At 46.0% G+C, this 22,254-nt stretch overlaps 1 long non-coding RNA gene across 5 annotated transcripts in view; it reads left to right on the forward strand.

Moving 5' to 3' along the window:
- The window catches only part of LOC145723732 (uncharacterized), a 249,943-nt gene that overhangs the window by 119,666 nt on the left and 108,023 nt on the right, over nucleotides 1-22,254 (forward strand). For all 5 annotated transcript variants that reach the window (XR_014148988.1, XR_014148989.1, XR_014148990.1 and 2 more), the window contains exon 3: nucleotides 6,483-6,593. This is a non-coding gene — a long non-coding RNA (uncharacterized LOC145723732). The remainder of the gene's footprint in view (nucleotides 1-6,482; nucleotides 6,594-22,254) is intronic.

The following is a 22,254-nucleotide window of genomic DNA, read 5'->3' on the forward strand; positions in this document are numbered from 1 at the left end:
AGTTTGGCTATTGTGGACTTTGCTGCTATAAACATCGGGGTGCACGTACCCCTTCGGATACCTACATTTAGGGATCCCTACATAGTGAATTGCTGGATCATATGGTAGCTCTATTCTCAACTTTTTGAGGAACCTCCATACTGTTTTCCAGAGTGGCTGCACCAGCTTGCATTCCCACCGACAGTGTAGGAGGGTTCCCCTTTCTCCGCATCCCCGCCAACATCTGTCATTTTCTGACTTGTTCATTTTAGCCATTCTGACTGGCGGTATCTCATTGAGGTTTTGATTTGGATTTCCCTGATGCCAAACGATGTTGAGCACTTTTTCATGTGTCTGTTGGCCATTTGGATGTCTTCTTTGGAAAAATATCTGTTCATGTCTTCTGCCCATTTCTTGATTGGATCATTTGTTCTTTGGATGTTGAGTTTGGTAAGTTCTTTATAGATTTTGGATACTAGCCCTTTATCTGATATGTCATTTGCAAATATCTTCTCCCATTCTGTCGGTTGTCTTTTGGTTTTGTTGACTGTTTCTTTTGCTGTGCAAAAGCTTTTTATCTTGATGATGTCCCAATAGTTCATTAAATCTGTGTTATTTAAATAGAGGGAAAGATGGTATGAGAAAGTGGCCTCTGTATTGGAGGGACACTGAGAAAATGTCTTAGATGAAAGGTCCCATGGGGCAATAATGAGACTCAAGACTCAAGAGACGGTTGTAACCAGCCTCATACACCAGGGGGTCAGGCCAAGGGGACAGTTTGTGTTTGTAGCTCTGCCTCTTACAAGCTGACCCAGAGCCTCTGAACTTCAGTTCCCTCACCTGTAATGGGCATAATTTACAAGTTTGTATGTGAAACACTTTTAACTTCATATTGTGATTCATGGGCAGTGTTATAACGATAATAATAACTACTGTTATTATTGAATGGATTTTTTATTGAGCAGAGATATGGCATTATAGAAGCAAGAGAAGCTGGGAGTGGGCGTGGGAAGAACAGGATTAGGGGGGCAGGTGGGGAAGTGAACTCAGCTAAGGGGTAATTAGGATCTGGGCCAAGGGGTTTCCCAGGAAAGAAGGATGGCAGGGGATGTCTCTGTGTCTTCTGGGGTTAATTTGGGCATTGCCCCTTGGAAAGCTTTGATTTCGGTAAGAATCACTTGTTTCACCAGTGGGCAAAGAAAATAAGCCTGAAAGCCTTAGTGGATGGAGGTCACCCCCTCTGGGGCCAAATCCTACAGCTGCCGATATCCCAAATTCGCATACCAATGCAGAATGCCAAACACTGCTCTGTGGCTGAGGCTGATCTTTACCATTATATGCCGCATTAAAAGTTATTCATCCACGTGCTGTGGCAACTCAAGCTTGGGATCGTTACTAAAAGGAACTGAAATTAAGTCTTAGATTTCTCTAGAACAGCTCTCGAGTAGCTGGGGAAGGGAGCTGAGAACAGTCCACCTGAGACATTGCCCTGGATCTGTCTTACTTTCCACAGAAACTGGGCAGGTTACTGAGCTTTTCCAGATGTTAGCACCCAAGTCTAAAAATGGAGGGTTTTGACCAGGCTAAACGCTCATTAAAGTTACTTCTAGTTCTAATGTCTGCTGACTCCAGAGGCTGTTCTAGCTCGCGGCATTTGTTGCTGGGGCTGGGCCTTCAGTGACGGAGTTTTAGAGTTTATCAGCGGCCGCAGGCTCAGTGGACCTGTCCAGGTAGAGAGCGCTGGGGCGATGGCCGCGGGGGGCCGCTGGTGTCAGAAGCAGCCCTCTCCTCCCTGATGTAGCACTGATTAGCCTTTATTTTAACTGCCTCCATCTTTAATTGCTTTTCTATATCATTTTGCTTAATTTGGAAGGATTTTTTTAATGAGCTTGAATGCTCTAATTGGGCCTAAATGTGATTTCCTTATAGCATTGTTTATTGGTGTGTAAATAGTCAGCAGATCCCAGAACCAGTTATACAAACAGTGGGAAGCAACGAATGGTTTTGCGGGGAGTTCAAGTTGCTCGTAATTATTATGGGACCTTGGAAGTACAGTTTTTTAACCTGAATTGATTAATCAAACCATTTATTACAAAGCCAGGTTTACAACAATTGATACATAACTTTTGAAAATACTAATAGATATAAGAAATTATCATATTTTTTAGGTTTTTTTTTTGGTTACATATGTGTTCCATGAGTTTGCTTTTGCAATAAACTATTAAACAATTAGAAGCATATAAGATAAAAAGCGAAAATCCTTCTTAGTCCTCAAAATCCCACTCTTTTTCTGAAGATGATCCCTGTTAGCCATGGATATGTACGCATTCCAGATGTTCTTCTGCGAATCGACATACATGCATGTGTCGGGTTATGGATTGGCAAAGGTGTGTGCAGGTAGGTTCACTGTACATGCTGTTCTGTAGCGTTCTGTTGACACTTTGCTCTTCACCACGGTGGCCCTGCCCCTTCAACCATACAGACCAATCCTACATTGTTACTTGTAATAATCTAACCAGTCCACCGCAGACCATTCTCCGGTTTTGATTGTACGCAATACTGCATGGAACGGTCGTACATGTATCTGTGTTAGATGTGACTACAATGTTTGGTGGATGCTGGGAGCTGTAATCGTGAGGCGAGGGTCACACATCTCAGATTGTCACACACACTGTCCATTTCTGTGGGGCGTGGTGTTCCCATCACTGCCATGCAAGCCTGTGTGAGTTCCCCACCCCCTGTGGACAGGCGTACCCACCAATATCCTGTCCTTGGCATCAGGGTCCAGCTAGCTCTCGCTAAAAACCCACAATGGGAAAGGAGTTTCCTTTCCGATGAGGTGGTGGCTTCAGATATGGGTGTAAGAGTGGGAATACCTAGTATTCAGAAGATAGCTGGAGACAGACCATGCACACGATGTCTTTCATCCATGAAAGCTCCAAATTACAAAAGGCATTTAGTGGAATCCTTCTCTGTTGTTCATTAACGCACTGGAATCAGTGGTCCCGCGCTGAGGGTTCGATTAAAGTCCTATTCTGAGGAGCCCTCCTGCACAGGGAATCCACAGGAAATACTAAGGTTGTACACAAGGTAGAGTTGGACCTTCTTAATTCTCAAAAATACATGGCAACACTCAAAAGGATGGAGTTTTGGGGCAAATATGTGACAGTTTAGATGGAAAATGCATGATGAAGAGGTGCATCAAAATTTAAAAAAAATGACGAGCAGAAAGATCTCAAAACCTGCGTGCGTTCTGATGTCCTATGATTTCATCTGGAGAGACCCTTGTCCGCTCACTGACCTGTCCATATGTTCTCGTCTTACCTTCCTCGTCATCTTTGTCTTCTGACGATGATCTCTTGTTTTTCTCTGAAAAACTGAAAATGGACCTAAATTTCTAAATTTCACAGCCAGCTAGAAGCTGAGCATATTCTAAAACAAAGAATACAAGCAAGGGAGTGGATTTTCTAAAATATCTTGAATTTGGCACAAAGGGAAACAATTCCTCTATTCAAGCAGGAAAAATTGATGGAGAGCCTACTATGTACAAGCAATTTATTCCTCTCCACGCCGTCCCTGGGGGGTGGGATCTCATTCTATGAACAGGGACAGACGAGGCAGCTCGGCGAGGAGGCGGGCAGCCGCAGGGAGCATCCGCTGGGCCTGTGGCCTCTACAACACACTAGTCTCTTCACACTCAAGTACACTGAAGACCTTTTAAAGAGAGGTTTTCCTGTTCAGAGGATATTGAGCATGGGTCCAGGAGAGCAAACAAAACCAGGTCATGGGACTTTGGATTCATTCCTGGAGACTCATCTGAGCCTCTGTGTCTGCTCACTGAGAAGGATTTACCCCTACCTGCCTTATGAGGAATTGTCTGGTTCCTATTGTTCAATGTTGTAAGTCTGAGGAGGAGCACTGTCAAAACATGTCCCTCATTTTTTAACCAATCTCACATAGAACTTTTAGGGAGAAAAAAAGGCAAGAGACATTTCCTCTGGTAGATAATCCTGTAACAGTGACTCAGATTGCCAAAGAGACTCCTGCATTTGTCATTTAAACACAACTGAGTTAATCAGAAGGTCTCTCTGACATTAAGAAACCTCAGGAAAGCGAAGACACAGGGACAGGACCCCCAAACCCAAGGGGCTGGCACCTGCTGGGGACATCCCGCGGAAGGGCAGGTACACCCGGGCAAGAGGTCAGTGCACTGTGGTCGGGGCGTCCTGCTGCAGAAAGGCATCTGTAGGGTGATTCCTGGTGCCCCTTAGCCACCATTCAAAGGTGTAGATGGTACACCCACTCTAGAAACAAGCTTAGTGAGTGCACGGAACAGGAATGGCGCTCTTCTCCTGCAAACGGTTCCCCGGCCGGGAATTTATATCCAGTGGCAGAGCAAGGCAGGGAGACGCCAAGTATTTGGGCTTTGGGGAGTTAAAGGAAATGCTTTTCATTTTTATCCTGGCCCTATCATTGTCTGAGAGAGAATGTGAATTCAGAGAGGTTCAATGACCCCAAAATGTTCATACCAATATTGGCTAAGAAGGCTCTTGCTTATCCAGAAATAATGTATAAGCATGGCAGTCTGTAGGTTCACTAATATTGCATGAACATAATTATTATATTTTAAGCCATTATAGTATGCTTTCAAAACCAATAATATCAAGCCTCTATGTAATTGTCTTAGTAGGGTCTGGTGGAAAGAGCAGGTGTGGGTTTCAGAAAGTCAACATGGTGGAGGCTGGATTGCAATACCACTAAGCACACGTTTGTCTCCATCAGCCCTGTGTCCAGCTGCTGAGTACCCGTATGTGCTCCCAGCTCCATCCTGCAAGGGTGAGGGCTCTGAACGCTGAGCTTTAGGGACCAGAGTGCAGGGTTGAGGATGCAGGAGACATTGCTGTTCATCCCAGACGGATACTCACCTCCAAATCTAGACGGTCTGAAGGTGGAGTGTCTGGTGTGAGGAGGTATGGGGGGCACTTGCTTCTGTCACATAAAAGTTAAGTTTACAAATCATACTGTAAGTAAAAGAACGGTTCATGTTGAGAAGAACTTCCTGCATTTATATTATGTGTGCACGTGTGTGCATGCATGTGGGCATGTGTGTACATGCCTACCTATTTGTGTGTGTTTTGAGTATTGGCGGTCAGGAAAGGACCATAACACACACTGTTCTCCTCAAAGATTTTCCAGTATAGATGGCTGTGGGTTGCTATAAATAAAACCACAGGTCATAATTTGTATTAAAAGCTTTATCTGTTTAAAAACGTCACATAAGAACTCCAAACTAATGAGTCTTGACTTTGATAAACAGAAAAATACACTAACTCTCATTTTATTTTTCAACCTTGATTTTACAGGGTAATTTTGAAACCTTTCTAGCTCCATGTGCATATTTCCAAATTATTCTGTTCTTTATTTGTTTGTTTTGGGAAATTCTTATTAGGGAAAATAATAACATTTGTTATGGTTGCATTTTATTGGCTGCCCGTGAATTTCCTAGGAAATTGCGTGTTATCTTATTTCAAATCCCACTTGCCAAGCACGCTGAGTATCTCCTTTATTGTGAGGTAACACGCAGGAAGGGAAGTACAGTATCTTTTAGAGGATTTATGGTAATGCTGCAGAATGTAGCTGATGGTAAACAGCGCGGAGCCCTCAGGGTCTCTTCATTTGCCTGACACACTTCACTGCTGCCCATTAACACTTCTCTGTTATTGCCATAGACTCAATTTAATGAGCTTCTCTGAATTTGGAGGTTTGCACCAGAAACAATAGCTTTAAAACGAGACACCTAGCTCTCTCCACTTTCTGATATTCTGTCCATCTTTTTTTTAAACAAAATAAATTCTCTCTTTGACAGTGTAGTTTGAAATGACCTGGATATATTCTTTTCCAATTAGAATAGTCAATAATTCCTAATCCTGAGACAATATTGCAGAAAACCCGGATAGAGAGTTAATAAATTCAAAATTTGCATTAATGAAGATAACGTCTTTTGTTGTTCTTCCCCTAAAATAAAATTGAGTTGACATCTAGAAAAACCCTTGTCATCAACAGACTGTGTTTTGTTATGAATGAAATCACATTGTTTCCAAGAAATTGTTACACATCTCAAATATTTCTCACTTGTTAAATTGTTTCTTAATTGCATCGAAGTGTTAAAAAGGCAATAATCTTACAAATTGGCTGGTGATTGGTCAATCTAAATATTACGTGCACTTAGTTTTACCTTCAAACCTAGAGATGTATTTAAAAACTGTTAAAAATCTTGGATTTCAAAGTAACTTAACTAAATGTTTAAAAGCATTTTCTACTCATCCGTCATGGCTTTTCCTATCAGAGCTTCTGAGTAAAATCATTTACACACGTCTTCGTGAGTGTGTTACGTACTTTAAATGGAGCTTCCTGTCGTAAGGGCCGCCACACAAAGGAGCAAGTGCCCGTCAGCCCCTCCCCTGCAGTTAGTGATGTCGCCCTGTTGTTGTTCTGTCCTCTAGAAAATGAACCCAAGGGAGAATTGGTGAAGTCACGTCGAGGGGGCATCTCCAACTCTGACCTACTGAGGAAGCAGATCGGATCCAAGGAGCACCCCGGGCAGCTGAGTGCAGGTACCAACCACGGCAGCTCAGGGGGACACGGACGGGAGTCCTGTCCCCTGGGTCCTCGCCATTTGCTGCTCCGAATCACCACTCTTCCCAGTTTCCTGGTGCTTCCTGGCTTCTGGGGGGCAGTTAAAAGTTCTGTTGTTCATCGCCTCCCGACAGACAATTCATGCTGACAAGAGCCATTGACAGTTAAATCAGATGATGCATTTGTTATTCTTGCCACTGATTCTGCACCGGGTGGGGCAGAGCTGTGTGTCCTTCTGAGCGCTGTGAGGTGTCCTGGGGATTACTAGTGGGGAGGAAGTGGTACTGGGACCCTCGAATGGAAATGCTTCATTTTGAATCATTGCCAAAAAATCCACACTTGCTGCAGAAGTAAGTGCTTTGTAAAGTTCATCAGTTATGGTTTGGAGAGTTGGGGGTGGGGGGTTGCGATTGCTGCCCAGGCAGCACATGTATTTTTAGGGAATCTCATAAGCTGGAGGTTGACATGATTGTAAATGTGAGTAAAATCTCGCCTCTGCGAAGTCTCCGCTTCTGAATGCGTACATGGAACTGATGTCTAAAGCTCTAGTATTATCTTCTCAATACCCACATTCAGGAGTCCATTTTACACATGTTACTTTGCTGGAGAAAAAGAAGACGACTCTGGTGGGATGGTGATTTCTTAGGACACTCCACAAGGGAAACTCTGGCACGCCGTTTAAGGTTCACTGTGCGATAGTAATTTGTCCGTCTGCCGACAACCATTTTCCTGTCTGATGACAGAACTACTTACCGCTCCATGGAGATTAGGGCTGTTGTTGGTTTCCATATGCTGCCGCCCTGTGGGTGATGCCATCTTTATGGGCTTTATGAACGAGCGTAATAGGTCACAGTTGTTCTGATTGTTTTCTAAGCTCTACCCATTTCCCTTTCCCTGAAGAACCCATTGCACCCATCAGTTGGGTTTTGGAAAGGCATTATGTTTAATCATCATTTCCCTAGAGTTTTTAAAAGCCTACTCACATTGAGCATTAAAGTCCTACTTGACTTTAAAGTCAGTTCAAGTTTCTGGATTGTAGGTGCATCACAGACAGAGACTATGTTGTAGTCATAAGCTAAAAAATGTTTGACGGAATATTTTACATGGGTCTAATTTTTAAATGCGGATTCATTGAATTGGCATTTCTGGCTTGGAGTTAAATGTGCACATTTAAATGATAATTATCAATGCAGTGTCCTATAAAGCATTCAAATACAAATCTCACCATGAATTAGTGAAATGAAACAAATAAGAATAAGAATAAGCTAGTTTTCAAAGAGAAATCTGTGTCTACACCCAACACTGGGCCTTGAATAGGCTTCTCAGTTGAGGGATAGCAGCTGACGGTGACAAGGAAGATAAGGAGATTCCAAGGTCCCAGCCGGCCCTGGTCTCCTGTTTGGACTCTCGGTCACCAGCCTGTCTGTCCTCTTCTTGTGTCTGTGGCCATCACCCAAGCAGGCCCTGGAGTTGCGTGGTCTCTGGGTAGAAGGGGGGCGTGGCAGGCCCCTGACCATCCCTGCGGGCTCCAGACCAGTCCGGTGGCAGTAATAACAGCAGGAGCACAACCCGCACTTGGGCGATTCATTGTAGAGCATTTCATGTATGCAGAGCTTTGGTGGTCACACACGTGACGTCAGTGTGGAAAGCTCTGCAAAGCCCAAGCAATGCTCGCATGCACCTCTGCGATCCCTGGGTAGTTCTTATCCGCTCTCTGGTCCTTTAAAGAGTCATGTTTGGTCCTGAGGGGATAATCAGTATGTATTCACTGTGTGTATGTCATAAATACTTTAGTCCCTGGGTGATGAAATAAAGCAGCGGATTGAAATAAACAGCATAGAATTCCAAGATGGGAATACTGATGTGTGAGCACAGTGGCGTCCATGGGCAAAGTCTACATCTTCACATGACCACCTAGAAAATGAGAATGTGTAAATCATCATGCTGCATAGATCAAGCTGCACAAACTTTTTCTGTAAAGGTCCAGATAGTAAACATCATAGGCTTTGTGAGCCTCGTGGCAAGTAACAACAATGCCATGGACCATATGTAAACAAATGGGCCTGGCTGTGTCCCAATAGGACTTTATTTACAAAACCAGCAGCAAGTGGATTTGGCCCTCAGATGGTAGTTTCCCAACCCATAGTAAATACCTAAATTAAGATGTCCTAAATGACCACAGTCATTTTTGGAAAATAGAATAGAACTCTTACTCTCTTCCCATATCTTATTACTTGCAAACTCACACAACAGTGTCTAAAATCATTGTCTGCTGGCATGTTGCTCCACAGACAGGCACGTTGCTGAGTGCGAGCTCAGCAGTCAGGACGCTGGGAAGAAGCTGCAAGAAGGCCAAATTCTACATCTGTGGAAGTCAGGGCAGAACACGAGAAGCCTGCAGGAGTGGAAGGGAAGAAAAGGTTTCTAATATTTCCAGGCCTACATCAACCTGCCCACCAAAAAGTATTTTTAAATCATCCTGAAAACTGTATGGATGTAAAATCAAATGAAAACCAATACCCACAGGTATTGTCGCACGTGGACACACCGGGAGTTATGTGTCAAACCCCAGTGCCGAAAGAGCAACAATCCACTGGGTGCTGAGTGATGCTGGTGTTGTATACACCATCCACAACCCATGCTCCAGTGCAGGTCCTGGGCTTAGGACAGAGCAACACCACACGATCTGGTAAAATGTGACCCGTTCAGTCTGCTTCCCCACATACACTGTAACTCCAAAACAAAAACAGAGAACACGGGAAATAAAATACCAAATAAAAAAGAGAATTATTTTAAGTTGCAGTAGATTTTACATCAGACGCTCGATAAAGGGATTAATCTTGAGAAAGACTTTAATGATGCCATAGATTATTTTTTTAAGGGCTATTTTGTATGTGTCTCCAACTTATTTGGGATGTGAATTAGTAGTATAAATCATTTAGTTAAAATGCAGAATATTAATTGATATTTTCCATTGAAACGGTTTGCTAGAGTGCATGTATCTTTAAAGCAGCACTTTGACAATTAATACATTATTTCAGAATAGATCAGAACAGGAGAGAATACATAATAGAAATTGGTAGAAACACAAGTCACAGACATGGGTCAGCCAGGCTGCCTTAGGTAGTTAAGAAAGGAGAGGTCTGCTAGTTTCACATGTAGTCAATACTGGGCAGAAATTTGGGTAAAATGTTGGAAGCAACAGGACCAGGGAACAAATCCTAATTCTGCCACACTATCTCTGTGACTTTGGAGAAGGTACTTAACTCCTGGAATCTGAGCCTCAGTTTCCCCATAAGTAAAATGGGCATAATATATAGTTTCTTCTTAATAGGACCATTATAAGGATTAAATGAGATATAAAGTATATAAAGCACAGAATTTAGTAACTGAAACAGAAGATATTTCAGTATGTCAAGTATCTGTGCTATTTCTGAAATGGGCAGTGGATTACCTTTAAATTTTAGACAGAGGTGCCCTGATTCCTTTCCAGATTGTGACTCCCTGAGGAACAGCGTTGCCAACAGTGTCTCCTGGTTCTGGGGCCTGGGGGTCAGTGTTAGAAAGGGTTGAGGTGGATCCAGGCTCCCTGATTTCTGGGAACAAGCTCTCAGGAAAGGGATAGCTGCCGGCAGGCAGCCAATCCACAGACAGTCCAGAAACATCACTTCTGGGTTTGACGTAAAACATACTCAGGAACTTCCCTCTCCATCTTGGCATCTTGTATCCAAAGATTTTTGGTGTCAGCTTGGCATTCCGAGGGCGTGGGTGTTCTGACATGGAGACATGTCTTGTTCATACTCCCAGCTCTTGGCACAGTGCTAGCCGTGTGCATCGTGCTGTTGATGTTGGTCTCAGCAGTGAATGCGTGGATTATTGCGCTGTGTGAAGACTCGTTATATGTTTGTAATACAGAGAAAGCTGATAGGGAATGACTGCTAGTACATGTTATTAAGTGTGAGAAGTAGACAGACTCTGTATTGTAGCCCAATGGTTATGTAACAAAGGTATGAAATATATACATGCATACACACATACATATACACGCATGCATACCCATGTATACATGTGTGCATAGGCATACACATATACATGTACATACACACATACATATACACACATGCGTATCCATGTATACATGTGTGCATAGGCATACACATATACATGTACATACACACATACATATACACGCATGCGTATCCATGTATACATGTGTGCATATGCATATACACATACATGCATGCACACACACATACATGCATGCATATCCATGTATACATGTGTGCATATGCATACACATATACATGTACATACGCACATACATATACACGCATGCACGACCATGTATGCATGTGTGCATACGCATACACATGTACATACACACATACATACATGCATACACACATACGTATACATGCATGCATATCCATGTATACATGTGTGCATGCGCATACACATATACATGTGCATATACACATACATACATGCATACACACATATGTATATGCATGTGTACAATACACGCATACATATACACATGCATATGCATGCACACATACACATTTCTGTATACATGCATGCACATGCACATACACACGCACACGCATACACACATGTATGCACATACATATACACATATATACGTGTGTGCACATACCTATATGCGCACATGCATATACACACATGCATATGCACACATATACACATATACATAGATATACATGCATGTGTGCACACACATACGTGTGTACACGGATGTACATAAATACATACGTACACATATACACACACGCATATACATACACATACATATACATGCATGCACGCACATACATATATACACCTACCTACATATACACACATATACACGCATACTTTTTTTTATTGGGGAGTCAAAGGTGGCAGGAAACCTGATTTCTCACCTTGTGTCATCACTTTTCACTTATTTTCCGGTGTGTGCCTCTAGTCCTACTTTAAATGAAATACAGTGCGTCCACTCAGGTGCCACCTTTGGCTTTGTCCACCAAACACCCAGCTCATGTGGAGTAGTAAGGCTCAGTAAAAGCGAGTCAGTCCTCGCTTTTCTTTGCTTGACCCCACACCGTCTTGCAAAGTGCCCACTCATAAATCTGAACCCACTAAGCTGAGGCCATCTGTTTTCTTGGGCTGTTCTAGTTCTATGTTTCTTTCAAGTACAAGTGAAGGGAGGACAGTTATGGATATTTAAAGGAAATAGATGCCTATTTTTTAATATAATGAATTGTTCAATCAATGACTGTAAACATCAGTCACATAAATATGTGATTTTGTGCATTTATGCTACCCATTTTTGAGTCAACTACATGCCTGACATTACAGATACAAAACATGGAATTACAGAACTCTGAAACCAAGTTGTTTATGTTTAACCATCTAATGGGCAGGGGTGCACATATACCAAAAAAAAAAAAAACTACACACTGTGAGAAGAGCTATGAAAGTGGTATGTATAAAATAATAAAGTATAATGCAGGTAATACGGCCTCCAAAGTGGGTGAATCTAAGTATTCCTGGAGAAGGCAGGTAGGGTCCTATAGAATTAACACCAGGGCCATACTCCAAGGGTTCCTACATACTTTTCTAAGATACACAGATATTTTAGACTTAGCACCAGCCTTCGGAGACCCAGAGTCTGGGATTCGAAGCAGGAAAGGATATGGGCTCTGTGAGTTTGGTTTAAGTGCTGTGGACAGTGGGGACCATGGGTGAGTTTAAGGGAGGGAAGACATGAGCCGACCTTCCCCTGATGAAGACGCATGAAGGGCAGATTCAGGAACGAGAACAGAAGGGGTCTGTTTAGAGTCCAGGGTTGTCGAGGGTCTCAGCCAGGGCAGGGCTGCTTGGGATGACGGTGCAGGTGTGTGTGCGGGCCATGGGGGAGGGTGTGCAAGCCAAGGAGACACAGATGTGGTGTGCCACCACTGGGGGGCGTGACTGCAAAGCACATGACAGCACAGCCCTGATGGCAGGGAGGGGCCCTACACTCCGACTCTTAGAACCTCAGTATTTTCACCTGTAAAATCAGTGCACTGTTTTCGGCTTCACAGGGTTGTTGATGATGGCAAAGAACAACGCACGTAGCTAGCACACATCTCAAGCTCTTTAAATTATAGTTACTGTTGTTATTATTCATAAAGAACCAAGACACACTTGCTTCATCATAAAGATTAAGGCAGAAGTAATCTGATTTACATCTGTGCTGTGCTTTCTGCTATTCAAATCAAAGTGCCTTCACTTTCCATGCAGCTGTGTCGAAATGAAGAGCATTCCATGAACTGATGTAGGAAGATTTCAAGGATACTTTGTTAAAGAGAAAAGCAAGATGCAGAAGAGAGGCAGAAATATGAGCACACATACATATATTTGCTTGTATTTGCATAAAAATTCTAGAAGGGTAGACAAGAAGCTAATAGAAATGTTTATGTGAGTAGTTACTATACAGAAACAGGCAGGTCTGGGAGGGCTCTTTTTATATTTACTCGTATAGTCCTTTTGCATTTATGTTTGAACCATGCAAATGGGAGGAAGGAGAGACACGAAGGGGAAGGATGGAGGGAGGGGACAGCGCGGATCCACAGAGGGAAACAGGAGGGAGGGAGCAAACACAGGAAGGAACAGAGACAGTCCTCTGGTGCCCTGGTCACGGCACGCACGCGGACTCACCTGTTCTCACCTGCTTTCCCACGCTCCTCCCCTAAAATCCACTCAGCGAAAATCTGTCTTACAACATATAGAATAAGAATCTACCTCATTTCTTATTCACTTACTCAGTAATAGAGTTATAATTTAAAGTCTAAAGTCTTAACATTATTAAAAGAGAGTATTTTCTAAAATAACCTTCAGGAAATAAGCCTGGGTGAGAACGAAGGGGAAGAAGAGCAACAGCTGAAGGAGGAACTCCTCAGGCAAAGGAGGGACAGTGATTTGACATCTAAGTCATGTTTTAGACAGTAAGAGATCTACAGAGAACCTCGTATGGATAGTTGGAGGGGATATAAAGATGAATGTGTATCTCATGATATGATTGAAACAATACACTTAGGTTGGGGAGGAGAATGTGGTTTTTCTCCCTAAGAGGTAAATGTTGAGGATTTAGGTAAGAGTGGTCGTGAGGCCTGTAGCCCACTTTCAAATGGTTCAGAAAACCATGTGCGTGTGTGTGCATGCACAGTGTGCATCTGCGTGTGTATGTGCGTGTCTGTGTGTGTCCATGGGGTGTGTGCATGTGTACATGTGTGTGTACATGTGTGTCTGTGTGTATCCATGGGGTGTGTGCATCTGCGTGCGTGTGCACGTGCATGTCTGTGTGTGTCCGTGGGGTGTGTGCATCTGCGTGCGTGTGCACGTGTGTGTCTCTGTGTGTCTGTGGGGTGTGTGCATCTGCGTGCGTGTGCACGTGCGTGTCTGTGTGTGTCCGTGGGTGGGGTGTGTGCATCTGCGTGCGTGTGTACATGTGTGTCTGTGTGTATCTGCGTGTGTATGTGTGTATGTATCTTTATGCACGTGTGTGTGTGAGAGAGTGAGCCTGTGTGGGGTATGTGTGAATGTGATCCATGTACCCCCTCCATACTTGGCAGTGTGTATAATATGGTCTATGAAAGCACAAGGTGACCTTACTGGACCCAATTTTCTTGAGTATTTATTCCTCAAACATTCATTTAAAATGGTACAGACAGAGGGGCCACCTGGGAGGCTCAGTAAGTTCGGTGTCCGACTCTTGATCTGGCTCAGGTCATGATCTCAGGGTCGTGGGATCCAGCCCCGAGTCAGGCTCTGTGCTCTGTGGGGGGCCTGCTTGAGATTCCTCCTTTCCTGCTGCCCCTTCCCCTGCTCGTGCACACACTCTCTCTAAAATAAATAAATAAGTCTTTAAAAAATAATAAAATGTTACAGTCAAAGAGTAGAACTCAAAATCTCCTTTACTGCTTAAGTCAAGATAAACTGTCTCCTGGGTGAATTTTTTGCGCCCTGCTCCCAATGCCCCAGGACAGCCGGCTCACCCTCCATGGGAGGAGACTTACCTATGGAGTCACCTGACCAGTACTGATGACCCCTTATTTATAGGTGATGAAAAAGCAGCCCCTCCACATGGAGAGACCTTTCCAAGTCCAGAGCATGTATTCATGCCGAGATGCAAACGAACTTTGAATACAAGGTCCTATCCACTCTATCACATTGCATTTACTTGATTAATTGAAATAAACCTTATTATAACAGGATGCTCAGTATGGTACTTTGCAGACAAGGGAATGCCTTTGTAAGGGCCCAGGATACAGGAAATCCCTCCTTTCAAGAAACAGTGCATGTGCTCTTCTGGAAAGTCCGTCTATCATCTAGTGACGGCTTATCTCTTTCTTCACATACTCTGAAATCCTAAGCGAAATGTCAAAATTTTATGAACACCATACTTCTTTCAGTTCACTCTCGCACAGAAAACAAAAGGGTGTTGGTCGGTCAGTGCTTCCGGAGGGGGTGCTGCTCTCGAGACCCCCCCCCCACCGAGTCTCCACTACAGGGCAGTAAGCAGAGCAGAACACACACACGTCATTGACCCTCAGGGGCTTGGGGTCAGGCGCTGGGGAGCTGGGACCCACGCAGGCCAACGGGGGAGCCGCAGAGGGATGCCGTGATGCCTGCTCTGTTCCAGGCCCTGCAAGCCACCTTCCCCCAGACAGCGTGCCGAAAATCAGGCACAAGACTAGAAGGGATGTAACACTGATCGCACTAGGAAGTCAGAGCTCGGGAGCTTCTTCCAAAGATCTAGAAGAGCCAGAGTGCAGGAAGGAAGGAAAGGAGGGAGGGACGGAGGGAGGGCGAGCAATGAATAATAACAGTATGGACCTCATTCTGCAAAGAAACGGATGAACAAACAGAACCTACTTACCTGCATGGCCTCAAATGCTCAAACACATTGTTGCATCATTATAATAATGTAAAATAATTCCCTAATTAGCCAAGTTCACCAAGAAGGGCTAAATCGTGTTCACTATTCTCGGTTCAGGATCCATAAGATAATTATGTTTACATAAAATATATGTGTGCATCTTTAAATTATAGAAGTCATCATGTTTCTGTAGGGATGGCATTGAGATCGTGGTCCTTGCTTGAACAGTGTCCCATGTATGAGATTCCAGGACAGGGAAGCATCCCCATCTCCCCGTGAACAAGATAAGCAACAAGTTTGCTTTTCCCTTGTGCACGCTATAAAATGTATTCTTGGTTGCATGTCTCCTTCGTTATGTACCTCCAATGATCCCTTGACAGGTTGAGCCAAAGGATGACAGCATGGGATGTCAGAGTCATTTTGTTTGTTTGCATGTGTTTTGTTTTTTACTTTTCACTGCTATAAGCAGAGGATATAAATTCTATTTCAGTTATAAATCTTTCAAATGCTTTGTCAGAAACTCGCAGCTAATGATTTGCTCTTAGAGAAAATGCGAGTATGTGTACCTTGGCAGGTAGGGTAAGAGGTGGCCCTCCCAGCACATGGAAGGATGATAAGGAGGTCCCCCCACCCCCAGAACTTGAACAAGTGGCAAACCAAAGACCCCCAAGCACCTGTCAGAGTGGAAATCTGCTGAGCCATGTGAGCGTGCTGGGCTGCCCCAGCGTTTTGCAAGATTCACCATCGTCCGAAATTGTCAAGATACACCAGGCAATTGAACAAGTGAACTCAGAAATAAAGTCAAAGCACAACACCACAGAAGCTCATTTCTTGCTCCTCTCACGGCCCAATGCAGTTTGGGCAGCCCCTCCATCCTGGGGCTCTGACATCTGAAACGTGTGGCCTTCCAGAAAGCAGTGGCCTTTGGGGGTTGTGCAGCATGTTTGGGGCTAGTCTGAAACGTTCCTGATCCTACGTGGAGAGGAGCTGAGAAGTAGAGACCACTCCCCCAGCTGGGGGGCCCAGCCTGAGCCCACAGCCCTCCCAGGGTAGGTCAGCAACGCCACCACCATGAGGACCATCCATCAACACAGGTCACACCTCTGCCCGCCAGGGAGGGGCAAGGAGCCTGCTGACCCAAGTCTTCGGGTCTAGCTGTCATTTCTCCCTCAGACGCGTTTAGATGGATTCTTTCCTCACAGGTCAGTCTGTGAACTTGGAACCAGTGAGTGTGAGTCCGTCCTGGGGGTAGACCGCGCTGAGTGTACCTGTTCTGAGCACCCAGCCCTGAGCCAGGTTCTCAGGAGTGGTCCCAGGACTATCTTCAGGAGAATCACCTTGGGTAATGTTTTCCCCAGATTTATGATCTCCACTCAAGACCTTTACATCAGGATTTCTAGGAATAGGGTCTGAATATAAAATTTTTAACAAACACCCCACATAGTCTTATGTACGTTAATGAAGAGCTACTGCCCTAAACCAGAACCTGATCATGGAGCCAGCGAGTTCCCTGCCTGCCAGGCTCCCTGGAGGCTGGCTTCCCCGCTCAGTCCTGCTTCATTCCGGGGGCCCAGTGAGCCTACACACACACACACACACACACACACACACATTTTAATTCCATCACCTGTGTCCTGGCAAATACAATTACTCATCCTTCTCTTTTTTAAAAGATTATTTTTTGCAAGATTTAACACATGCACAGTGGTTGTGAGCCTTGATTGTGCACCCTGGAGCTTTGAGGACAGCAGGCTTGTTTCTGCTGGACCCCCCGCTCCTCTTGCCTCCCCAAATATGATCACGCTGAAGCAAATTCAAGTTAGTGTGCGACTTTATCTAGAAATGCTTCAGTATGAATTTCTAGAATATAAAGGCTCTTTTTGTAAAAGCATGATCCCCTTTTGAAACTTGTCATCAAATATCCGGTGAGGATCCAAAGTTCCCAGATTGTCTCACAAATTTATAGTTTTTTTAAAAGATTTTATTTATTTATTTGACAGAGAGAGACACAGCGAGAGAGGGAACACAAGCAGGGGGAGTGGGAGAGGGAGAAGCAGGCTTCCCGCCGAGCAGGGAGCCCGATGCAGGGCTCGATCCCAGGACCCTGGGATCATGACCTGAACGGAAGGCAGACGCCCAACTGACCAAGCCACCCAGGTGCCCCAAAGTTATAGTTTTTTGGATCAGAATCCAAATCAAGTCCATAGTGCCTCTTGTTGAGATGTGACCCAGACCCTTCCTTCTCCCTGCGGCCCCTGCCTATCGGTTGTGAAGCTGGGCCTCTTGTCTTGTAGAGGGTCCCGCAGTCCTGCCTCTGCTGGCTTCATCCCTGCAGTGTTGTTTAATTTGTTTGTCTGACCCCTGCGTCTCCTATAAGCTGCTGGTTAGACTAGAGCCCCATCAGGCTCAGATCGTCTTTGTGACGGTCCCCTGCTACACCAGAGTGAGAAGGATGCACGTGGTCGACGTCAGGCTGGCCCCCTCTGTGCAACGCTTCCCTGGTCCGTGGGTGCTCGAGCTGTGCAGGTCACTGGCCTGACCTCCGTTAGAAAGTCACCCGTCAACCCTGTCCCCTGACGGCTGAAAATGATGCTCCGTCGGTGCGCGTTGCCTCGTCCGCCATTTCGTTAGGTTGACAAGATGGTGTTCTACCATGTCTTCTTCATTTGTTAGGTGGAATGCTTCCATAAAGAAAATGTTCCTTTGTTAAGTATTAGCTCCTTTTGTACACGAAAACAAACGAAATTCTCCCTTCACTTTACCCCTTTCCCCATGATGATACCCTTCTCTTTCAACGAGGATTATAAATTCTAAAAAGTGAAAAGACATTTATTACAGCAAAAATCTGGTATCTCCTGAGGTTTGGCGTCTGTTGCAAAGCTTACAGAGTCTTTTCCATGTACATACTAATATTGCTGATGGAAAAATAAGAATGAGCACTTTCTGGGTTAGGGGTCTGCGTGTGCCGTGTTGTGGGCACAGTCTTTACCTCCTCACACTTCTCCACAACCCCGTGTGGTTGAGACAAGGAGTATCTCATCTGCCAACAAGAAATCGCGGACTGCCTCCCCGCCGTGGTCATCCAGCTGGGAGATGCAGCCCTGGCTCCAGCCCGGGCGGCCCAGCGGGAGCACCCCCTGCATCTGAGCCCTTCAGCTGCATTCACTCCCCGCTTCCTGCGTGTTTCTGAGAGAAGGACAGGAGACAGCAAGTAGCAGAGAGAAGTGCTGCCGGCAGAAATGCAAGCTATCGGCAATGTCATATAAAGAGGGTAGGCAGTCCAGGTATAGCTTCGGGTTTTTTTTTTTTTTTAAGATTTTATTTATTTATCTGACAGAGACACAGCGAGAGAGGGAACACAAGGGGAGTGGCAGAGGGAGGGGGAGAAGCAGGCTTCCCAAGGAGCAGGGAGCCTGATGCGGGGCTCGATCCCAGGACCCTGGGATCATGACCTGAGCTGAAGGCAGATGCTTAACCATCTGAGCCACCCAGGCGCCCCTAGCTTCGGGGTTTTTAAAGGTCATCTGATTGGTTAACAGGGCGAAGATTGAGGAGCTTTAATGTCCAGAAGTAGCTCCTGGCTTTCCCATCCTTTCAAGAGAAGGCCTTGAGCCCACAGTGATGTGCAGGGCAACGTATGCCCACCTGCTGGAGCGTCCTGCGCCTGGCATCTCGGCACAGATGTGCAGGTGAGCAGGTGCCGGCCTGGGCACCGTGTCTGCCTCGGCGGCGCCTCCTGCACTCCCAGAGCACCCGGGGTCTGCGAAGGGCAGCCAGGCCTGGGTCCCTGGCCACACCTGCTGTGCAGGGACTGAAGGGAGTGTGCAAGCCTCTCACCTCCGCCTAATGCACACCTGAGCACTAATGAGAGCACAGTCTTGCAGTGTCCACGCGGGCAGCAGTGAGTGGAGCCTGAAGGGTCTGTCCCACTGGACTACGGAGCCCATTCAGAGGAGCCATCTGCATGGGATTCTGTGCAGACCGCCCGTGCATTCGGTTCAGGCCATTATACTGGACAGACAGCTCCATTATCACCAGGCAGACAGCCCTCCGCTTCCCCGAGCACTTCCCTGGGCAGACATCCCGGCTTTGCCCGACTTTGGGGCAGAAGCTCTCCACGGTCCCCGAGCTGGCCAATCACTAACGCCATCTGTCCTGTTCGTTTGAGACAGGAGCAGATGGACTCCTCCTTCCATGGTAAAAGAAGTCCTCTCAGGTGTTCGCTTAGACTGCTCTCACTGCAAAGGCTGTTCTGGTTGGTCGTGCCCAGTCCCAGGACAGTGGTAAACGACAGAAAGCCCTATAGGTGAGGGTGCCAATGGCGGTCTTTCAGCACCAATGCCCTCTGCCCCAGGTGCTCCCAACGAACAGAGGCCCTAGCTCCACCTGCTCTGTCACCTGTCGGAGAAAGACACAGGTGATCACCAATCACCACCACCCTCTGCCCAACCCTGCACAGTGACGGCAATGCTTCTACGTAGGATTTCAAGCATGTACGTGTGCAGTGTGTGTTATGTATCCACATGTGCCTGTGCGTGGATGCTGACGTGCGTGTGCACACTTGCGTGTGCACGTCCGCGTGCACCTGCATGCATGCATATCGTGTGTGGCAGGGGAACGAGAGGGGAAGCAGAGCCAGACCTCAGTAAAAAGCTGCTCTGTGTTACATAAATTCCAGCAGGAGTCTGCCAGCGTCCGAGCCTCGCGGAAGGCTCCCGCTCTTACACGCGCGAGTGTAAAGCAGGGGACTGCAGTGTACGTGTTTGATGGCCCTGCGGGTTTGTGAAGAGCAGCCCAGGGATGACAGCCTGGAACATGCAAATTGTTGGTGAGGCTCCTGTGTGCCAAGCATGCTGTTTCACAGCTCCTTGTGAATCTGCCAAACCTCTCTTACAGATTTTTTTTCCAAGAAACAACACAGGGAATAAGAAGCTTTTTTTTTTTCCTTTTTCATCTGACTGGTAAGAGCCAAGGCGTCTTTAAGATTCATCTCATTGGCAACACTCCAAAGCCACCGGCCGCAGGCACGGTGTGAGCTGGGCACATCGCTCCTGCTCTGGCTTCTGGGACAGATGTGACCGGGGGAAGTGGACCTCGGGGGCAAGTACTACGTAAATGCTGCTGTTCAAGCTGCCGGCCACCCCCCGGCCCATGCACGGAGTCTCCATGAGGAGATCATCGGAGAGAACAGAGGGGAAGGGGCCAGGGACCCCGAAGCAGCGTGAGGATCTAGGGTGAGTCCCACTCAGAGTTCCACGTGAGCCTCGTCTGCAGTCTGTGATGTTGAGCCTCGGGGGAGTGCGCACCTCGGCTGCATTATCTGCTGTAGTTAGAACGGTACGGAAATAAAACCCAGTCTGTTCAGAAGGAGGCATGGACTTGACTCTGCTGCATACAAAGTCCAGAGACCAGCCAGGGCCACGACAACCTCAGCAGGAAAAATAGTTCTAAGCCACTGATATTTTCTCTTGAAAGCAAAGCAAAGCATCCATATCCTGTAAGAAAAACAGATAAAGTCACAAGAAGGGAGACGGTGGCATTTTTGCTCTTGTCTTTTCTCGTTTGAGCACCACCTGCATCGTCTGACCTTCTCATGGGCCTCCGACCTTGTCCATAAACAAAGTTATTAAGAAAGAGTGTTTTGTGAAAATCATAGTGAAATTGAAACTGTCACCAACAAACCAGTACTAACTGCAGTTCATTTCCCCTAGAAGCGACAGGAATGCTGCAGAATAATGCGCTGATGTTATTAAACGGCTGTTTGACGGAAGTCTAGTCCACGGGCAGATTCACTTTGCTTAATTACCTGGTAAAATTATGAGCTACCTGATATGTCCCTGTGAAAGTAATGAAGCAAAGTTAGGAATAATAATAATGCATTGTATCTAGACTCACCACTTTTCCTTTTCCAAGTGCTTTCACGTACGCTATATAATTTCATTATATAGTTTTAAAAGCTGAGATGTAACCGAAAAACCAAACTAATGATTATTCTTACACCTTTAGACAGTGCACTGGTCTGCTTTATTATTTATTTTGTAAAACTGTCCGAATTCCCCGTGTCTGAGCAAATGAGAAGGCTCGGTGATGGAGCTGAGCTGTTCCCGCACTCCCGTCCAGCGGGACACCCATTTTGTCCCAATGGCCACTGCGCCTGCATGGGACTGAGGGAAATCCTGCAATTCCCTCCCAAATTGAAAGAAACAAAAGGCAAAAAAGAAAAAGCTGTTTTGTTTTGTCAGAGACCTTGAGAAGGTCCAGCTAGAACCCGCTTATTTTTCCTCTTCTCGGGAGATGGTCCTGCTGCCCCGCGTCTCTGCAGGGTCTCCGGGTGAGCACTGTCCTCCTGGGGGCACCTCCTCTGACGTCAGCCCCCAACCCCCGGGAGCCCCTGCCGGGGGGCACCTCCTGTGACGTCAGCCCCCAGTGGGGCCTGCTGGGGGGCGGTTCCTGTGTGATGTAAGCATCCTGGTGCACCTGCAGGGCTACCTTGTGACTTCAGTCCCCTGGCAGACCTGATGGGGTTCCTCCTGTGATGTCTGCTCCCCTTCCCTGGCAGTGCCTACTGGGGGCACCTTGTGTGACATCAGCCCCCCACCACCTCAGAGCCGGCCCTGCTGTCTCAGGCCATAGCTGGGTAGAATGCACCACCTCACCCCGCTGCCCACTGTGGCTAATTGAAGGACAGACATAAGAAGGAGAAACGCAGCGTTCTG

This window comes from Leptonychotes weddellii, chromosome 10 (genome assembly GCF_054177405.1).
Source record: "Leptonychotes weddellii isolate Sample4059 chromosome 10, ASM5417740v2, whole genome shotgun sequence".
NCBI classification, from domain to species: Eukaryota; Metazoa; Chordata; class Mammalia; order Carnivora; family Phocidae; genus Leptonychotes; species Leptonychotes weddellii.